Below are 19,407 nucleotides of genomic sequence, written 5' to 3'. Positions count from 1 at the left end.
TACAGAAATGGGGGGGGGGTTGCCATGGGCACCCCTGTGCCAATAGTTATTCAAACTTAGTTCTAGTTCAATGGAAGTTGGAATTTGTTTTAAATACTGACAACCCATGGTTTGATAACATTCTGCACTATGGGCATTTTGTAGATGAGTTGTTCATCTTATGGAAAGGAAGTACAGAGCAATTTCAACTCTTCCATAATTATTTGAATACAACCACCTCATTCTTGACTTTTAGCTCTGACTATTCTAAACACACAGTAAGTTTTTTGGATGTAAATGTTATGCTCAATGAAATAGGAGTACTAGAAATCAAACTACACAGGAAAAGTACCTGGCATAACCATTACCTGCTGAAAAGCAGTATGCATCCTAGACATATTTCCAGAAACATCATGAGAAATGATACTAATAGGATTTATAAACGTTGTAACTGAGAGGACACACGTAATAGAGAGGTGAGTTTTTTACAGGAAAATTTGAAAGAAAGAGGCTATAAGGGGAAAGACTTAAGAGTACCAATGCAGGAAAAGGAAGATAGGAAGAAGGATAAAGATACACTCACCAGATTTGCTCTAACTTATAGTACGGATAACTATCAAATTCAGCAAATAATCCAACAGTTTTGGCCCATTTTAACGCGCAAGATTCCCAGTTGAAAGACATAGTGGGAGAAAGACCACGTTTCTGCTACAAAAACAAGAGGAATCTGAAAAGATTATTGTGTACTAATACATAAAAGACAAAGTAGATTCAAGGACAGAAGGGGACTTTTATGTGTGGCAATTGCAATATTTATACTTTGATAGATAGTAGCAACAAGTTTGAGCATCCAAGAACCAAGAGACTTTATATATTTGATGTCAAAGCAACTTGTACCACGAGCGACGTTGTTTATCTGGCTACATGTAGATCATGCTAGTCATTTTATGTAGGCAAAACAAATCAAATGCTTAAGAAATGTATACAGAGGCATCAAAGGGACATTGTGAACCAAGATGTTCATAATGCCCTAGCTAATCATGTCAGTCAGCATAAAGATCACTTGTTTTTATATAAAGCTATAGAGACCATACATATTGGCCCAAAAAAGGGGATATTGAGAACATAACTGAACTTAGGGAAACCAAATGAATAATAAACCTTAGAGTTGATCAACATCCGGGCTTGAATAATTTATACCGTTAAAACCTGTCTTGAAGAGACGTAAATCGACCATGAGCTAATGAGATCATAAGTGATAAATGATAAATATCTGAAGAGACATAGTGCAATTTTAGTAAAATCTCCTATTGAGCTTTAATGGATGGGATGAAGTCAGAAATTTATACATTCTGGATGGATGGAATGAAGTCTGAAACTTGCATATATTGCTATAGTGAAACAACATACTCATTACTTTGTCTTATAAGAGCATTTATATCCTAATGGAAGTTTGATTAAGTTTGATTATGTTAGTGTCAAGATTAGAAGATTTGATGCTGTCAACATATGCTATTCGTAGTTCGATATGCCCATGTCTTTCCTGCTCTGGTTTCATCTAAACAAAACTGAACAGCATGGTAAACATCTGAACAGAGATAGTGGAATCTTAGTAAAAGTTCCCCATAGATTTTGAATGGATGGGATGAAGTCAGAAACTTATATACACTGACTTTGGATGGATGAAATGAAGTCTGAAACTTGCATATGTTGCTAGAGTGAAATAACATACTTATACTCTTTTCAGAAAAAACTTATAGGCAGTCACCATGTGAATTTTTGAGATACAAATGTGCCCATGCAAGACATGGAGCCTTGACATTTATTGTCACTCAGCAATTATCCTACCATATCCCTGTTTTGGGAAATTAAATTTTAGTAATGACATTGCTTATCTTTTATTGATAGCAATGTTTACTAATATACATTTTTTGTCAACCTCATCACTGAACATCAGAGATATGTGAAAAACTTCTTTTGGGTTAATTAGATAAAAGAAAAGAAGTTTCATAATAGGAATTTATGAAAGTCAGCAGATTTATTTATTTTCTGTCGCTCCTTGGAAGCCACTATTGGCTACTTAGATCATCTATTTATTGTTCGTGCTATTTTTACTCTGTTGAATATTAAAAATATGTAAAAAACTGCTTCTGGGATTATTTGACAAGTTTTTCAATAAGAATACATGAAGGCTAGCAGACCTGTGTTCTGTTATTTCTTGGAAACCACTATTAGCTGTTTAGTTCACCAATTTTGCATATTCTGACTCAAATACACTGGTATGAGGCATGCTTCTAAGTATGAATGAAAGCTAGCTGCTTCACCTGTTACTTCTTTTGGAAGTGCTATTGGTTACTAACATCACCTACTTTGCATATTTCATTAGTACTGAGCATTAGCAAGCTGTGTGAGTCATCCATTTAGAAAATGGAACTGTTAACTCAGTTTATGCAAATCAGATGTAGAAATCCAAACATGGATTGGCTGGAACTTTGGTGTTGATATTCTCATTGGGTGAATAATTCTTACTGGCTTATATATACAGATGAATGTCCCATGTGATTATATGGTCTGAAGAAGAACTATTTGAAAGTGCTTATCATTGGATAAGGGACTTAATTTTTATTCTTATTTTATTCCTTTCATTCAATTCTGGATTTTAACAGAACTTTTATTATTGGATTGCACAGACAGTTCATTTGCTTTTCAGCACAGTGTTAGCCTGGATGAACTAGCTGTCTTTTGGTGTGTGGATTATTTATTGGACAGTTCACCACAACAAAAGGGAATATCTCTTCATTTTTTTAATATACATGTTTTGGTCCTTTGGTCACAGCTGTCATACTACAAGTTGAAATCCATCTGTTTATTGTGTTTTATTTTTGATATGTGTTGTGCTTTGCACACCATTACTTTGCTTTTGGCAGGGGTGAGAACTGCACAGTAAAGGGGCAATGTGCCCACTGTAAATGCAAGTGATGAGATTAATTACTGTGCTTGAATTTCTACCCACTTCACATATTTCACATCAACCTTTTGAGTCTGTTTAGTTTTGCTGCCTATTCCTGCCCAATGAGCAGCATATTGCTTTTGGCTGTTTTTTTTTCCAATAGCTTTTCTCAGCTGTCCATACCTGCCCATAGTTGCAATATTTGCCCAGAAATCACTGTTGCTTAAACTTCACATGCTCTTCATTTTATCAGCTGCTCTAGCTACTAACAGTATACGTGGTGCATTTGAACTGACACAACTCAGACCCACCTATGCAAAATTTGACATAAATCTGCTTGTACCCCTTCTGTTGTCAGTCTTATAGCACGTGGTACAGTTATGAACTGCAGGAACTGCCATCTGGTCACAGTCAATGAGCTTCTGACAGGCACAAATATTTTGATCTATGAAAGGCGTAAATATCTACACAAATTGGCAGCATATTTTTCACACAAGATAGTATGTGAGCATCACATGGTAACACCTTCTCCGAACTAACACGAGACTGCTAAAAATTCACTCATGACCCACTTAGGAATAAGAAAATATAGTCTCAGCAAAAAATCCATTAATGCATCAATACCGCAGCAACATATAATAGAGGGTCACAAGGAGGTTGAATGTAGACCATCTATTATACATGGTTCCATGAATACAAATATGAATGTACCAGTAATCAGTGAATCTGTCATCAGGCATAATGATTGCACACTCACAATGATGGACAATGACAGTATTACAGTACTTGTCTTTCTGGTGCCACAATGCATAATATTACTATGGCTCTTCAGTCCCTCTCACCAGGCAAATATGATTATGACTTAGTGATAATCCATGTTTATCTGTGAACAGCTTTAGCATTCAGCCATGAGGGACATGCAGAGAGACATGCCGGATCTCCCTACGCATGTATTCAATGCCTTTATCTAGAATGGTGCCTAAATACAAATATAAAGCTAATATAATTGGTTTATTAACTATCTAAGTAGTTGGTGTCATTCTGGGGGAGGGGTCAGTATGTATCAGCATGAGATCAAATGGTATACAGTCCAACTTGCTTCACAAAAGATGTTCTGCACCACCCTTTCCATGGCTTCCACATAGTGTCTAAAGCTGTCTTCAAAGTGCTTTTTTTGGCAGAGCCAAAGTAATGGACATCCCGACCTATTAGAGAGCAAAGCAGCCATTTCCATTCATAATTCAGACCAGATTAATGTTGCTCTTCAAAATGCCAGAAGTCTTAATAGCAAGCTGCTAGATCTTGAGGTTTTCCTTCAACTTGAAGAGGTAACTTTGACATGGTTTCAGTGTAAATGTAGCATTTCCACCATACCTGTGTTTTGAGCCTACCATGAGTTCTGTCATGAGGGAAGTTGCAGTGGCATCTCCCTATATTGTAATGACCATATTACTTTTAGGCAGATTCCTAGAGATCCAGAAACTGAAGTCATTGACATACAACTTAGGCTGAAAAAAACACAATAGTATTTTTTAACCTGTTACAGGGCACTCTCCATGCCCCCTGATGACTAACTAAGTTTCCTAATTTACTTGTTAAGCTACCTTATACCAAAAGATTCTTTACAATGTGTGAATTCAATCACCCTCAAGTCATTGGTGTACCTCCACTTCAAAAGTTAAGTATACCCAGAGGTTCAGAGTCCCCCCGCTTAAGAACATGACACTGTTTCAACTACATGACTTCTGAATGCCTATGACCTTTTTTTAAGTCTTTACTGGAGTATTTAAATCAATAAAGCCAACCCCACTAGCTATAGCCACACCAATTTGTGTTTTTTTTTTTTTTTTTGTTTATTCATACTTAAGAAGCACAGAGCTTAAAAACAAGCCTGATGCCCATAGCATTAGGGTGACTGCAAAATATCCCGAATAACATCCAAACCAATTGGCCTGACTGTACCATAAAATGATTAAAAATGTAAAAGTAAAAAGTTTTATTCCTGAAGAAGCCACGTGACTGAAACATTGGCATGTTCTTAAAGGGTCATTTACATATATCATATGGCCTAGCACTATGGGAGTTTTAAGGTATTACACAGTGAAGACTCTTACTTTATTGGATCTTTCTCATAGTTTTTACTAAATAGTTGTCTGTTTGACTTTTTATTTTTGGTTTGGATTTTATATGGGATATTTTTGGGGATCACACGAATGTTATTGACATCAGACTTATTTTTAGGCTTTGTATTTCTATGTTATGGCCAAACAATCCATTTATGCAGCACTAAAGAGCTTAGGAAAAGGGCAACACATGAAATGTCTACAGTTAATGGGATGTGGGTTCTTAGATCAAATGCAGCAATAAATACTAATAAAAAATATGTTATGGGCATTTAGAAGTCATGCATATGAAACACTGGTATGTTCTTAAGGAGTCATTTGCATATATCGCATGGACCTCCACTATAAGAGGTTTCAAGTATTACATAGTGAAGGTTCTTGCTTTGCTGGTTCTTTCTTGTAGTTTGTTCTAAATAGTCTGTCTGAGTCACCTTTTAATCATTTGGTTTAAAAGTTATTTGAGATATTTTGCTGTTGCCTTGATGTTATGTGCATCAGGCTTGTTTCTAAGTTCAATGTTTCAAAAGTATGTCCAAACAATCCACTTATGCTGTACTGACAAGATCAGAAAAAAGTGTGAAACATGTCAAGTTTACAACTAGAGGGGTTTGGTTGTATTAACCTGAATGCACCAGTAAAGACTGAAAAAATAAAAGTAAAAAGTAATGTGCATTCAAAAATCATGTAACTGAAACACTGTCCTGTTCCTAAGGAGAGAGGTCATTTGTATATATTCCATGGCCTTCCACTTCAGGAGAATTAGAGTATTACACAGTGAAGATTCTAGATTTGCTGGTTCTTCTTGTAGTAAAAACTAGCAGATAACTTCAGTACTAACATTATTCGCCAAAAAAGCTTTCACAGTTGCACAAATCCCCTCAACCCACTTAGATCACAGTGCTCTTTAAAACCTAAAATACAACTTTCATTGGGCCTGATAATTTATCTAGATGCCTGATAAACATTTTCAACATGGATTCCTTAAATTGTTAACCTAAGCTTAGTAGCAGAATTTATTCCCAATGTATGGTGAAGTGCAGCTGTGATGGCTCTACACAAGGGTGGACTTAACATGGAGTTCAGAAACTATAAACTCATTAGCCTTATTAGTATGATTTACAAAGCTATGTAACACATCTTAGCTAAATTTATAAAACACTGTATATGACAATTCGCATAGAACTAGACCCCCATCTGTTTAATTTTATCAAGGGGAGGTCTTGCATACTTTATTTAATGAACTTTTTGGTTAAGGTCACTCAGTCAGTTGATAGTAGTCATTCTGCTCACACAAATTATTTGGATCTGATCAAGGCATCTGATACCATATCCCATGCTGGCATCATAAATAACTTAATCTCCTAAATGCAGATAATTAAGTGATAAGGTGAACACCTAAATGACTGAAGGAAAGAACATTCATTGCTAAGGTGGTTGATTGCTTCGGAAAAAGTGTGAAGGTGAGTAATAGTGCGCCTCAGGAACAATTTGAAATGGTGGGGGGCTGCTTTAGCAAGTCCCAAAATGCTAAGACTGAATGTCCAAAAATAGACCTACATATAATATGTGTAATATAGCCATTTCTTGGAGTATTACCTTTTCTTTGAGGAATGGCAATCTCAGATTTAATGTGTATAAGTTCAGTGGTGTGCGAGATATACCACCCTGCACAAAATAATGTTCAAGATCCACTCTTCTCCTGCATTTTTGGTCTTTTTTGTTTGGCATGTTGGCAATCAGCATTAAATGTGCCAGCATTTCAAAACAAAGCCATGTGCTTCAGGGCTCTGTATTGGGCCCTGCATGTTTGCATCTACTACTCTGATCTCCAGACTAGAAACCAAGGCCTTTGGTCAACTACGCCTGCAGATAACTCCAGACTAGGTGCCACTATCAGATTCCCCAGTGATATCCAGTCATTGCAGCAGGAAGTAATATTTATGTACAAGCAACATACAGAAAAAAGGCTACAGTTAAAATGCAAAGTACAGTAGTGTGATTTTTGGTAAACAACTCTTTCCCTCAACATACAGTATGGCCAATACTCCACTTCAAAATGACAATGTAATCAGGGACCCGGGATGTGGATCAATGCATTCCCTCTGTTTTGATCACCATTTTGCAATAGTAGTCAGCAAATTTTTTTAATTAGCAGAATTAATATCTACAAACATATACAGCTCAAATGTAGTTATCATCCCGTTACATGCAGCCCTAATTGTGCTAATGATTGAGTAAAAGTCTCCTTTGGGATGTACATATCTAGATACATCAAACAACTACAAAGACCACAAAGATTCCTAACTAAAAGATCACTGGCCTAAAGACCAGAAAAGACATGAAGTGCTTCTTCCATAGTCGATATCTTACAGGTGCCTATGAGATCACATCTTTCATTAAACACAGTTAGGGGCCCTAACCTCCTTAATCTCTTGTACCTTTGTAAGACCAATAGCTCTGTTAATACCATACCAGAAGTGGGTCTATATCATAACATCGAAGTGTCAAAACTTCGAATGTTACAACATCGAACTCAAAACCATGAAAGCTGAAAACCTCAAAGACTGAGAACAGAGAATTTTTTTCCCTGGAAAAAAATCGCTGTTCCAGTACAAAACATGAAACACACAAACACTACAAACTATTTCTAATGTGGGGGGCTTTGTCCCCCACACTCCCCCTACTTAAATATACCAACTCCAACATCGCACCACAGTAGAGGAAATAGCAAAGCTGTGGAAACGGCCCACCAAATTCTTTCCCTGGGAAAGAATTTGATGTTCCGCAGGCTTCAATATTTTCAGTCTTCGACCTTTCAAATTCGAGGTTTTGGTATTTGAACTTTTCAGCATTCGATGTTTAGATATACAGCCCCAAAAATAAGGACTTAAATCTCTAACATTATGTAAGCAAACCATACTGGAAGGACAAACTTATTACCTCGCATGTGCAACACTTTTGGAACAGGCTTCCCCTGCAAGTTAACTGACACCCTGGCATCTTTCAAATCAAATTTGGATGATTATATGGGTTTCTACAAATTTACTCACAAACTGACTATCTTTGTCTTGTTGAGAATGGGAGTAGAAACTTATTGTTATGCAACTCCTATGAGCTTGGAGGAGATCCTGAGAAATAAATAACTTTAAAATTGGACCTCTTATTCATATGCCATGTTGCAATACACACATGAAAAATGGAATACAGAATTACACAGTGGCAAATAAATAAAATGTATTTTTTCATAATTGACAGAAAATAAAATAAAATGTTAGTTCTAGCCATTATCAAAAGTACAGCTATATTCTGATGTTCCAATCATATCAGCATTTAATCAAAACTAGCTTTGTCTATGACACTACGTATACATTTTCACTGTACTGACTTTTTTCTGACACCATGTTACGTCTTAACTGGAAGAGACCTTTGTTTATTAACATGTCAGACCAAGGTATGCAGGCCTTAAGAAAAATGAGACACACACACACACACACACACACACACACACACACACACACACACACACACACACACACACACACACACACACATGCACGCATACAATCTGCTGTCTGCTCCACTATTAAAGATTTACTTAACTTAAAAGTCTCAGAATCTCTTGCATCACATGACTCATACTCTGACTGCTTCTATACTTATAATGATATAGTGCATCAAATATGTGATAGAAGAAAAAACTCCATGCCTTAGTCAATTAGATCAAAACAGGACCTACATCTCTAACCCATGCCTTTATCAGACTTAAGGAGATAAAAGACTTTATCTCACAGGTAGTGTTGTATGTGTTAGAGACAATATCTGTGAGCTCATTGAACTGCAAATGGTAAAATCCAACCCTTATATGTCATCCCTTCTCTAGAAATTATAACTGCATACCCATTAGAACAATAAAAAATGGTGTGCCTCCTAATACATACATTTTCCCACAAAGTGTTCCTTACATGGGCATACTGTATAGGTGGGGAGTTCTAGACAGAATGATTAGCTAAGTAGTACTGTTTGTCAGTGGTATAGAAAATCTGAGTAGAACACAAGGCTGTGGCCTACATCTCAACAGGTAGAATGACTACCTTTTTATGAGAGGTTACTGAGTGGTAGATTTCATGGTGGTTCACCAATCAAGCCGACCTTCCTCCAAGCACCTTTGTTTTCAGGTGTTCAGTGATGGATATCTGGGACTGAAAACATGATAGCGTGCCAGTAATATTTTTAGAATGCCTATCTAATTCTCCTTTCAAATGAATGCTTGATATCCTAAGACTGGACAGTGTCTTAATGAGTCATCAGTAAGACTAAAAGCAGTCTAAATGTTATATGTGGAGTGATGTCTCTGCTGCTTCATTGACTGAGTGCAAACCTTCACATCCATTTTCAATTCCTATCCTTAAATCACAGATGTAACCCACACTAGGAGGATTTCTGGAAATGTAACTTTTTCCTTGAATTCTAACTCTAGACATAGAAAACTTTGCACCTTCACAGTAGCACCCTATTCCAAAAGACCTGTCCAAACATCTTGTCATTAATGATACACTTATGTTGTCTAACACAAGTGCTCTTGTACCATTAGCTCGTGGTATACTTCCTTGCTACTCAGTCATGGTGGCAAAAGTTCTAATTCCCACCACTCCATTTCTCATGCACTACCACTAACCTAACTCACCTTCCCAGAATCCTGACCCTAACTCTAAAAGCAACTGCAGATCACTGCCCAAACCTAAAATCCCCCTGCCTAACCCTAACCCTGCGATAACTCATGGTCACTCCCTAAACATAAATTCCCCCTTCCTCCCTAAGCCTAATCCCATGCTAACTCATGGTCACTTTTTATATGTAAAATCCCCCCTCTTCCCCTACCTTAATACCAAGCTAACTCCTCGTCACTGCTTAAACCTAAAATTCCCCTCCCCGCCCTAAACCTAAAGCCTGACTCCCTGTTTCCCTTCCCCACTTACCAGTTCTGTGATGAGACCTTGATGGTGTCTGACCATTGCAACAGCTGTGTCCCTGAACTCACGTTTGAGTTTGAGCAGCTGTTCAGCCAGGTGGGTGAATCTGGAAACAGTTGCTTGAGTCCCTGGCTGCGGGTAAGTGGAATTTGAGCAGCTGGGGCTTGAGTAAATATAACGTTCCCACATATATGCATACCTTTAAACTATTTGCTAGATCTGTAAAACTTTTTTCTCACTTTTTAAACCTTATGATCCAGCAATGATGTTACATATCTTCATTTAAGTTCACTTCAAACATTTGTGATGAAGGTGCTACGCATTGTCACATCATAACATGCAGAGGTGAGGTGACTAGCAAATATACAAATGATTTTCCTAGCCTAGATATACTGCACTAGTATGAAAACAGTTGTGATTTCTACTAAGAAAGGGACAAAACAGATATTAATATCCTCCCATTCAGCATTCAAACAAGCAGCATCATTTAAGACGCTCTCAAATGTGCCATTACGCTAACATTACACTGAACTATAATTAATGAAGTAAGGGCCTACCCTGCACCCCCATTCTGCCTTTTCCTGTGTGGAAGAAGTTATTCTGTCAGCATCTGCAGTATGATTAATGGCATTGTACATTTGAAATACATATTTTAATCAAGATACGTGCAACTAAGCAACAGCCTTGACAATGTAAAAATGGCATGCAGCTGAAAATGTAACCAAATTCTAATTGTATGGGCTTAGTCGTAGAAATCCTTGGAGTGATTCATAGCTCAGTTGGTCAGAGCTATTGTGTTTCTCATTCATTCATTCATTCATTCATTCATTCATTCATTCATTCACTCATGTTTTCTGTCACTGTGCAAAGTGCATTTAAATATTAGAACTGTTGGTCCACCGTAGAAAAAAAGCAGCAACAACAAACTTATGCATATCTTATTAGTTGTCTAAACATATTATGCCATTATTACACTGCATCAATAAGGAATTAAACAGACATGTGCTATCCCACTTATTCCAATGAATGGAGGAGGTGCTAATCAGCAAACAGAACTAATGTGAATTCTGTCTCTTTCAAACATATTCGAACTAAAATATGAATTAATTAAAACAGAACTGCTATGCATAACAATTAATCAGGACAAGGAAGCAGGTGTTCTGACATTAGCATGCACATTCTAAATATTCTATCAGTGAAACAGTTTAGTTATCAGCACAGACATGCAAGGCAAAATAACATGATTCTCACAGTGCTGATTCAAATAAATACGTACAGTCTGTTCATATATCTAGCAAAACAGTGAAATGTGAAATAAAGCTATGTGTATATCATCACTTATCACATCATCTGGATACACTGAGAATGCAAATCAGAGGTTCCACAAAATAAACTATTTGTAGGATTAGAAATCAAAGGAAAATGCCATGAATGATATAAAGAGAACTGGGACGAGCAAAGGAAAGTTAGAGACTGGTAACACAAGTGAGAGGAGAGCTGGTACATTAGTAAATAGATGCGTGTAAATCTTGCCCTAGCTTACATATACCCCTTAAAATAACTTCTAAGGAACATAAACAATTGGGATGCTTGGCTAGGCTTATAAAGACCCTGGTGTCCTTTAGCCTAGTATACACCTATGAACCTATGACATATAGCAGTAAGTAAGGTAGAGAGGTCAATGTGACAGCGAAGTGGAAAGTAAAGGAGAATACTCTAGATACCAGCAATAAAAGTTTTAAGGACGTAAAATGTAAATAGATAAATGACATATAAAGAAAGGCATGTTTTCAGAGATGCTAAGTTATTCAGTGACTGTTAGGGATTAAGCAAAAAGTAATGCAATTAGCAAGATGGCTTTAGACCTTATGTGACGTCAGAGGTACTACTGCTTTTTTCAGAGCAGTTTGGATGACAGTAGATTTTTATGCTAATATTAAAGCAAAATGCAGGAAGCATATACTTTCTGTTCTGATCACATTCTAAATTCTGACCCATACTGTCTATTAAAGCAGAAGCAATTGTCCCGGTCCCCTTCAATAACACACATCACAACAAATGACATTTGACGACCTTAATTAAATTTCCATAACATAGCTATGATCACCAACTTTATTAATTACAACTATTCATGATATAATTGATTCTAAATACAGAACAACATCCTTGTAATGTTAATCAGGACAGTGTACCTACTCACCCTGCCCCAGTAAGCTGCGTCCATACCTCTACTCACTTACTTTGCTTATGAAGCAGCGTCCCATCTCACTTCATACACCAGTCATTGTAATGTTAATCAGGGCAGCATAACTACTCATGCAGCCCAACAAGCAGGGTCCATATCTCTGCTCACTTATTTTTCTTATGAAGCAGTGTACCAACTCACTTCATACACCATCCATTGAATTACCTTCCACCAAATAAGCACCATCCTTACCTCAGCTTGCGTATCTATTCAGCAAGCTTCCTCCAACTACTCATATCCTTTCCCCAGATCCCTGAAATGCACATCCAGACAGAGGGGGAACAGAAGAGGGCAAGCCTATTCCTCTTCTCCGCCAACCAGCCTGACCAGGCTCTTCCCCCTCCTTTCTACCCAAAATTGTTCAATCCACTTCCCATAAAGGGAATGGTCAAGCCAAACATCATTTGGTGTACCCATCATCTGTAAAGCACTTTAGAATCCCATCATAAACCCCTTTGCCATGCCATCACTGAAACACACCCTAATGAAACTAAATAAAGTAGGATTACCATGACCCTGTTGTAACACTGGAACATCCACACCAAGAGAATACATACCCTTTTAGCCCACTGCCTTCAAAGCTGAAATCATGGCTCAACCTGAATGTATTGACAGCCTATAACCACAACAAAACCACAAACTATAACTTATTGAACTCAAGACGGCATCCAGTCAAACTAGTAGCTAGACTCACACCCAAGACCCTGTTAACCATAGCATATCACCATAGCCCACCTACTACCCTGGATAGCTCTTTCCTTATATTACCTAGACCACTAGTAGGCAATTAAGACCGGTCCTACTGCAGCCTTATTCTACAACCAAGCTTCCTTTAAACCTTCTAACTCCCCTGTAAAAACACACCCAGTTTTAAAACTATCCCACCAACCGCCTACCTACCATGCTTTCTACTCACAAAATTGACCCAACACCAAATGAAATGATCCTTGTTGCATTCTGTAAAACCTTAACCTATGCAATATTAACACTACCTACTCAAGGGCTAAATTTATCACCCCAATGACACCACCCGTTAACAAACTCCAGTATCCTATCAAACACCTCATTGGTCCTCCCCTAAATATGGTTCAGCCACTGAATGAGTAAATACAACCATCCCAAGGTTCTTAAGAAAGCAAGGATTGACTTCACTGGCTTGCAAGAGCCAGAGGGTTTTAGCCTAATAAGCCCTGCGCTCCTATGATGTCATGACTACTCATCCCATGGGATCATCACACTCTCCATAACCATCCCCACCAATTACCCCCTTGGCCCCCCTACCTACATCTTCCTTACTTGCCCCCTATACCAATGCAATAATCAGCTCCCACTAATTGAACACAGAGCTCTAATATGTCTTAATAAGGTGATTACTCAGACTCAGTTTGAGCCCCAATCACCTGGCAAAACATCTGACCTATCAAAATGTTACCTTTCAAATCTCCTTTCAAGCCACTGCATGATGCCTTCTGTCCTTCAGCAATTTCAGTCAATAACTGTTGCCATCGTGCGCTCCCCATGTGTAGCATCTTTGCTCGCCACTGCTTTCATCATCTTCAAATTCACTGTGTATCGCCACCCCTGGTACTTGGCACACCACCACCTACAAAGCAAAGGACAAAATGAAACCTCCTAAAGTAATGAAAAAAACTCCACCTTATACCCACCTATTCCAAATTACAACTGCAGCGTTCAGACACCCCATCTGCAAGAAAGAAACGGACGTGTAAAACATCGGAAATACATAACACACATTCCAAATAACACATTCCAAGACCTCTTCAAGGACAACTGTGCTTCACATGAATGGGGAGAGCCTGTTCCACAGATGGAGCAGAAAATCCCATTCTACAACTAGACCAGCCAGACAATGAGCCTGTCTGCAAACTGAACCAAGAAACTAAACATGAGGTAAAGTCCTTAGATTCTGCAAAAGTCTGTACATCTGAGAGCTGTTATGGAGGCTACTTACCACTGAATCCCTGCACCCATCTGCAGTTTTTGCAAAGTAACTGACAGTTAAATTACGTACTATAGCATTAGAACATGTTAATCAAAATGCCTAAAGCCTACTGTGCACGCCAAAAAGAAAGCTGCAGCATTGTTACCCTGCCCCCCCTGCGCTATCCCAGGTCTAATATAATGACTCCTTGTTATGTAATAAAACAGATCAATAAAATCAAAAACCTAACAAATCAAACACCTAACAAGGCAACTTACGTTAGACCACCCGTTCATTGAAAACACTCAGAAAGGCTGAACGAAAAGCTGTCACTAACTCTCCTAAGGTGGTTTATACTGACCTTGCACCTGCCCAGTGACTACTTGTGGGTGCTTCATGACCCTCTAATGATTCACTAGCTACTGTCAAGTAAAGCACACAAAAAGGAAAACCATGGCCAAACTTTTTTTTTTAATCACAAATGCAAATAAGTGAAGACTACTGCAAACAGCAGTGACCGCCTGACAATGGTTGTATACTGGGCTTGCCAGGCCCTATTTATGGAATAAATATTCTCCAAATTACTGTTATTTCCACACTTCAGTACACAGCCACACGACAGTACACAACACTAACTCATACCTCCCAAATGTCCCTGGTTTGATTCAAATGTTGCTCTCTCCCTCATAATCCCATCAAGAACTGGTAACTGGAAGAAAAGTAAGTAAATTACACATAATAAACAAATACAGACGAAAAGCCACTAGCTAGACGATAAATATTGTTTAATAACAAACAAAACTTGTACAGCTGAAACGTACTTCGAACAAACTTGTGACAAACTTAAAACGCTAAATAGAAACACTTAAAAAACAAGAATAGAATTCAATGTGAGCACTTTCGTTTAAATATTTTAAACTTCCTCTGACAAAAAACATCTATTACATCACTTCCTTTTATAACCTTCACAGAAAATTGCGCCAAAATCAAATTCAAATTGGAGCATGCTCAGTAGCTAAAAAAGCATTGACTCGGAATAAAATTCAAGATTAATTTAATATTTGATTTTAAGTATTTTAATAATTTTGAGTGTATATGGAGGAAGCTATGTAATAATAATATATGTTATATGATAATTTACTATATGGAATATATTAGTTGTGACATTTTATTATTTAATATTTAATATTTAATAATTTATAAATGTTAAGGGTTGGAGAAGTTGTGATTTCATGATTTATATAAAAAGAATAATCTAAATTATTAGTTTTTAAATTTTTATATAATATAATGTGTTATTATTGTTTTTTTAGTATTCAATTGTTGTTGTTTAAGCATTCCTTGAATTGTATTTAGAAATTCTATTTCCCATTTTTTATTTTTATTAACTTCTGGCTGGTTTCACCTTTATATTTATAACATTTTCATACCTCACATTTTTCCATTTCTGTCTCCATCGTTGTCTCTGTATTTTACTCTGCAGGCTTATTAGGGGCAGTGTTATGCATGTGTTACGATCATTGTATTAGTCCTTATGGTAGGCATGATTAGCGAAATTTAAACCCGTTACCTGTTAAATGTCCGTGATTTGCAGTTTCGATTATTTCATGTGTCGGTGTTTTCGTGTCAGAGAAGTGGATGTCGATCTTCTCAGTTGTCGATGTACTAACCTGGATCCATATATATATATATATATATATATATATATATATATATATATATATATATATATATACATATATATATATATATATACATACATACAAATGTATATGTATATATATGTATGTATGTATAATTCTCAAATTTGCAGAAGCCTACTTCAGAACCACCATAAGAATATACCATCTTTATACTTACCCTAACATTTGAAGAAACCAGGGACAAAAAAAAAACTGATCTGAAACTAATGGCAGAGTAGTGTAACATATGAAGACTTTTGTCAATATTAATTTATATACTCTGCAAAAAAGTATCCATGTCCTCCCTTAGAATCACTTATGATTTTGTGATGGTCAAAAACTTGGATATTGTGCCACCCACCCCACATGCACACTTAAATTCACTAGTAATCTTGCCCCTAACTTTATAGGAAATTAGTATAATCACACTATTTTAATGTGGCTTGTGGCCTTTTCTGTGTCATCTGTGCAATACTGAATGCCCAATTTTAAGTTTCTAGTGAAAATGTTGAGACTGCTTGTGGCTTCAATTAAATCAGCTTTTCTGTTAGGCACAAACAAAAAAAAACTTTTTAGCACATGTTTCAGTCTCAGTCAATCTCTGATAAAATAGTTTATAGATAATTGGCTTAAAATCAGAACATCACCCCCATCTGCTTTAATGGCATCTGCATATTTTGTGTACCTAATTGTCGGAAGATGTTGACTGGGCTTCAATGTTTTATCTTTCTGCATTTTCACTAAAATGTTCTACTCCTTGGCATACCCAGCTTTATTCAGCTGTTCTTAAACTAAAAGTTCCTTCAAATCAAAATGTACTGCAAATTTACAAACGAAAAAGTGAAATTAGACAAAACCTCTATAGCTTCTCCCCATCTCTCTCTCTCTCTTTGAATAAACTCTCTCTGAATATCAGAAGTATTAGGCAACCAAAACAATTCAAAACTGCAAGTTAACACTTTCTAAGAAGCATCTGGACCTGTCAATGCACACCCCCTCTTTAACTGTTTAGCCTTACCCCCTCAGATGTCTCTTTAACTCCTCTCCCCCTTGTTCTTTCATCTTCATTCAACAAACCTAATCTGTTGTCACTGATTTGTGAATAGCTTAGACTACCTATTCTAACTTTCTCCTTAAATATGTTCATGTCTATACTATACTAACTACATATCAAGAGGCTAATGCTTTTTGACATTCCTTTTCTATGTTGCTATGTAGGTATAACCTTTGTTATTGCATTTTTGATAATGACTGTATATCTTCATAAATTACCCTGGTGCCTTAACTTTATAAATGAACTTCAAACTAACTTTTTGAAATAGTTTAAAATACTTTGCATAAGGTTACTGCTCAGTCAGACTAACCCAGTCAGCAAATATTAAACAAACAAATAAATTCTAATTGGCAGTTACTGACCTTTTTTAAGATACTCGTTGGGATTCAATAAACTTAGTGTAGGCTTAGCATGAAACCTACACAGAGTTTATGTGTCTGGGCAGTGAGCAGCAGGGCTAATTGCATATACAGGCCACACAGAACGTTTAAACATAAACATGCATGGTTTCATGGCCAATAACCGTGTTGCTGGCCAGGAAACCATGTACAGCAACACAGACAGCAGCAGTCATGTAAACCTATTTAAGGGCTGGGTTAATTATTGTATGTTGTTCTGAGGAAGTCCCTTCATTGAGGGAAGAAAGCGCTTAACCTTGTTTTAATAAAGTCAAGTGTCTTCAACTGCTGTGCTGGTTTTTGGTTCTACAGTTTGTATTTTGTGGAGTCATGTAAACCTGGTTACCTATAGGCAAACTAGGTCTGTGGGATTGCATGGAATGTCACTATGATTACCAGGATTATTAATTAAGCAAATATTGATGTCAGACACAGAACATTTAAAGATGGTATGTAGACACATGCACACCTGTGCCATATTGCAAGTGTTACTGTGATAGCAGACTGTGAAATGTGTAGAAGGGTGATCTGTTCCACTACAAAAACACATCCTAATATGACAACAATATACATAACAGTGCAATATACCATGTCAACAGTTCTCAGAAGGCATATTACTGCAGTTGTTATATACGGAGCCATCAATACATTAGCTCACATCACAGATTATAACACCCATTTGTAGCCATACTGTACATCCACACCTCAATATCGTACATATCAAAGACAGCAACATTGACATGTCAACCATTCATAGGGACATAGGAAATTATTAAACTAATGGCCAACACCACATGAAATCCTAGCCATTATTATACCCTGTAAAACATCCCTATAGCATTATTATGGAATACAATAAGTCTGTTGTGAGTATGTGTATACATGTGTGATTACATTACATCCTGCCACTGTCCATATGGGGCATGTGCACCACACCAAGGCCAAGACAGAATTAGCAATCACACATGCAGTGGTCTGGAGATGGCAGCAGAGGCTCATGGAAATACTCTGCTTCATGATGTGTGCATGCATATCTGACATGAGGACATCCTCCACTCATCTGCAGGAAGGATGTTGTGTGGCCAGTGGAAAAGGAGGATGCTGGATGCATGGGGCTACATGAAAGGTTTTCCAACTGGTAGTGCAATGAAGAACAATTAAAAAAATACTAAAAATGAAAAAAAATAAAAGGTTGTCCAGCACTGGTAAGGGTGTAACACTTTAATAAAATACAAATAAATAAAAGAGCCACAAGTATAAGTGCTTTCATCTCTACCAATGAGACTTCATCAGATACAAAACTGTACATCACTTCCCTTTCTTAAATACCCTTCTGAATTAGGCAAAACAAGCATCACCTGGCATAAAATTAAATTAAACAATACTTATTGTCTGAACCTTAAAAAACAGAAATCATTTACATACTACTTTTACCATACTTAATTTTATATAGGATTTGAAGACAAAAATTGAAGTTATTATTCCAAAGCCTATTTCAAAATGTAAACTAACAAAAGGGCAAAAAGGTACCAACAGTACTTCATGCTACTTATTCATACTATAGCTGCCCTTTGTTTAAGCACTGGATTAAGGGACACATGTTCATTGAGACCAGGGGAGAAAATTGCCTTTCAGCCTCAATCACCATACTAATTCTTTCTTTAACAGATGTAGTTTCCAGTCACCCCCAGTAACCTTAGGCTTTACAATTTTCAGCATTTATTACACGTTTGGATTTATTTCAGTGAAGAACAATTCCAAAGATAATTCAATGGCCACAACATACCACCAACCACACACACACACACACACACACACACACACACACACACACACACACACACACACACACACACACACACACACACACACACACACACACACACACACACACACACACACACACACACACACACACACACACACACACACACACACACACACACAGCAGTACAGTGGGTCTGATTTGAACATTACACCTGTGTAGGTATAGAATGTGAATGCCATGCAATGTCACAGTAACAACACCACATATATCTGACTGTAACGCTGTCGTATTTCACT

This window comes from Protopterus annectens, chromosome 7.part0, assembly GCF_019279795.1.
Source record: "Protopterus annectens isolate FY-2018-M chromosome 7.part0, PAN1.0, whole genome shotgun sequence".
Taxonomy (NCBI): domain Eukaryota; kingdom Metazoa; phylum Chordata; order Ceratodontiformes; family Protopteridae; genus Protopterus; species Protopterus annectens.
Note: the sequence above shows the minus strand (reverse complement) of the source record.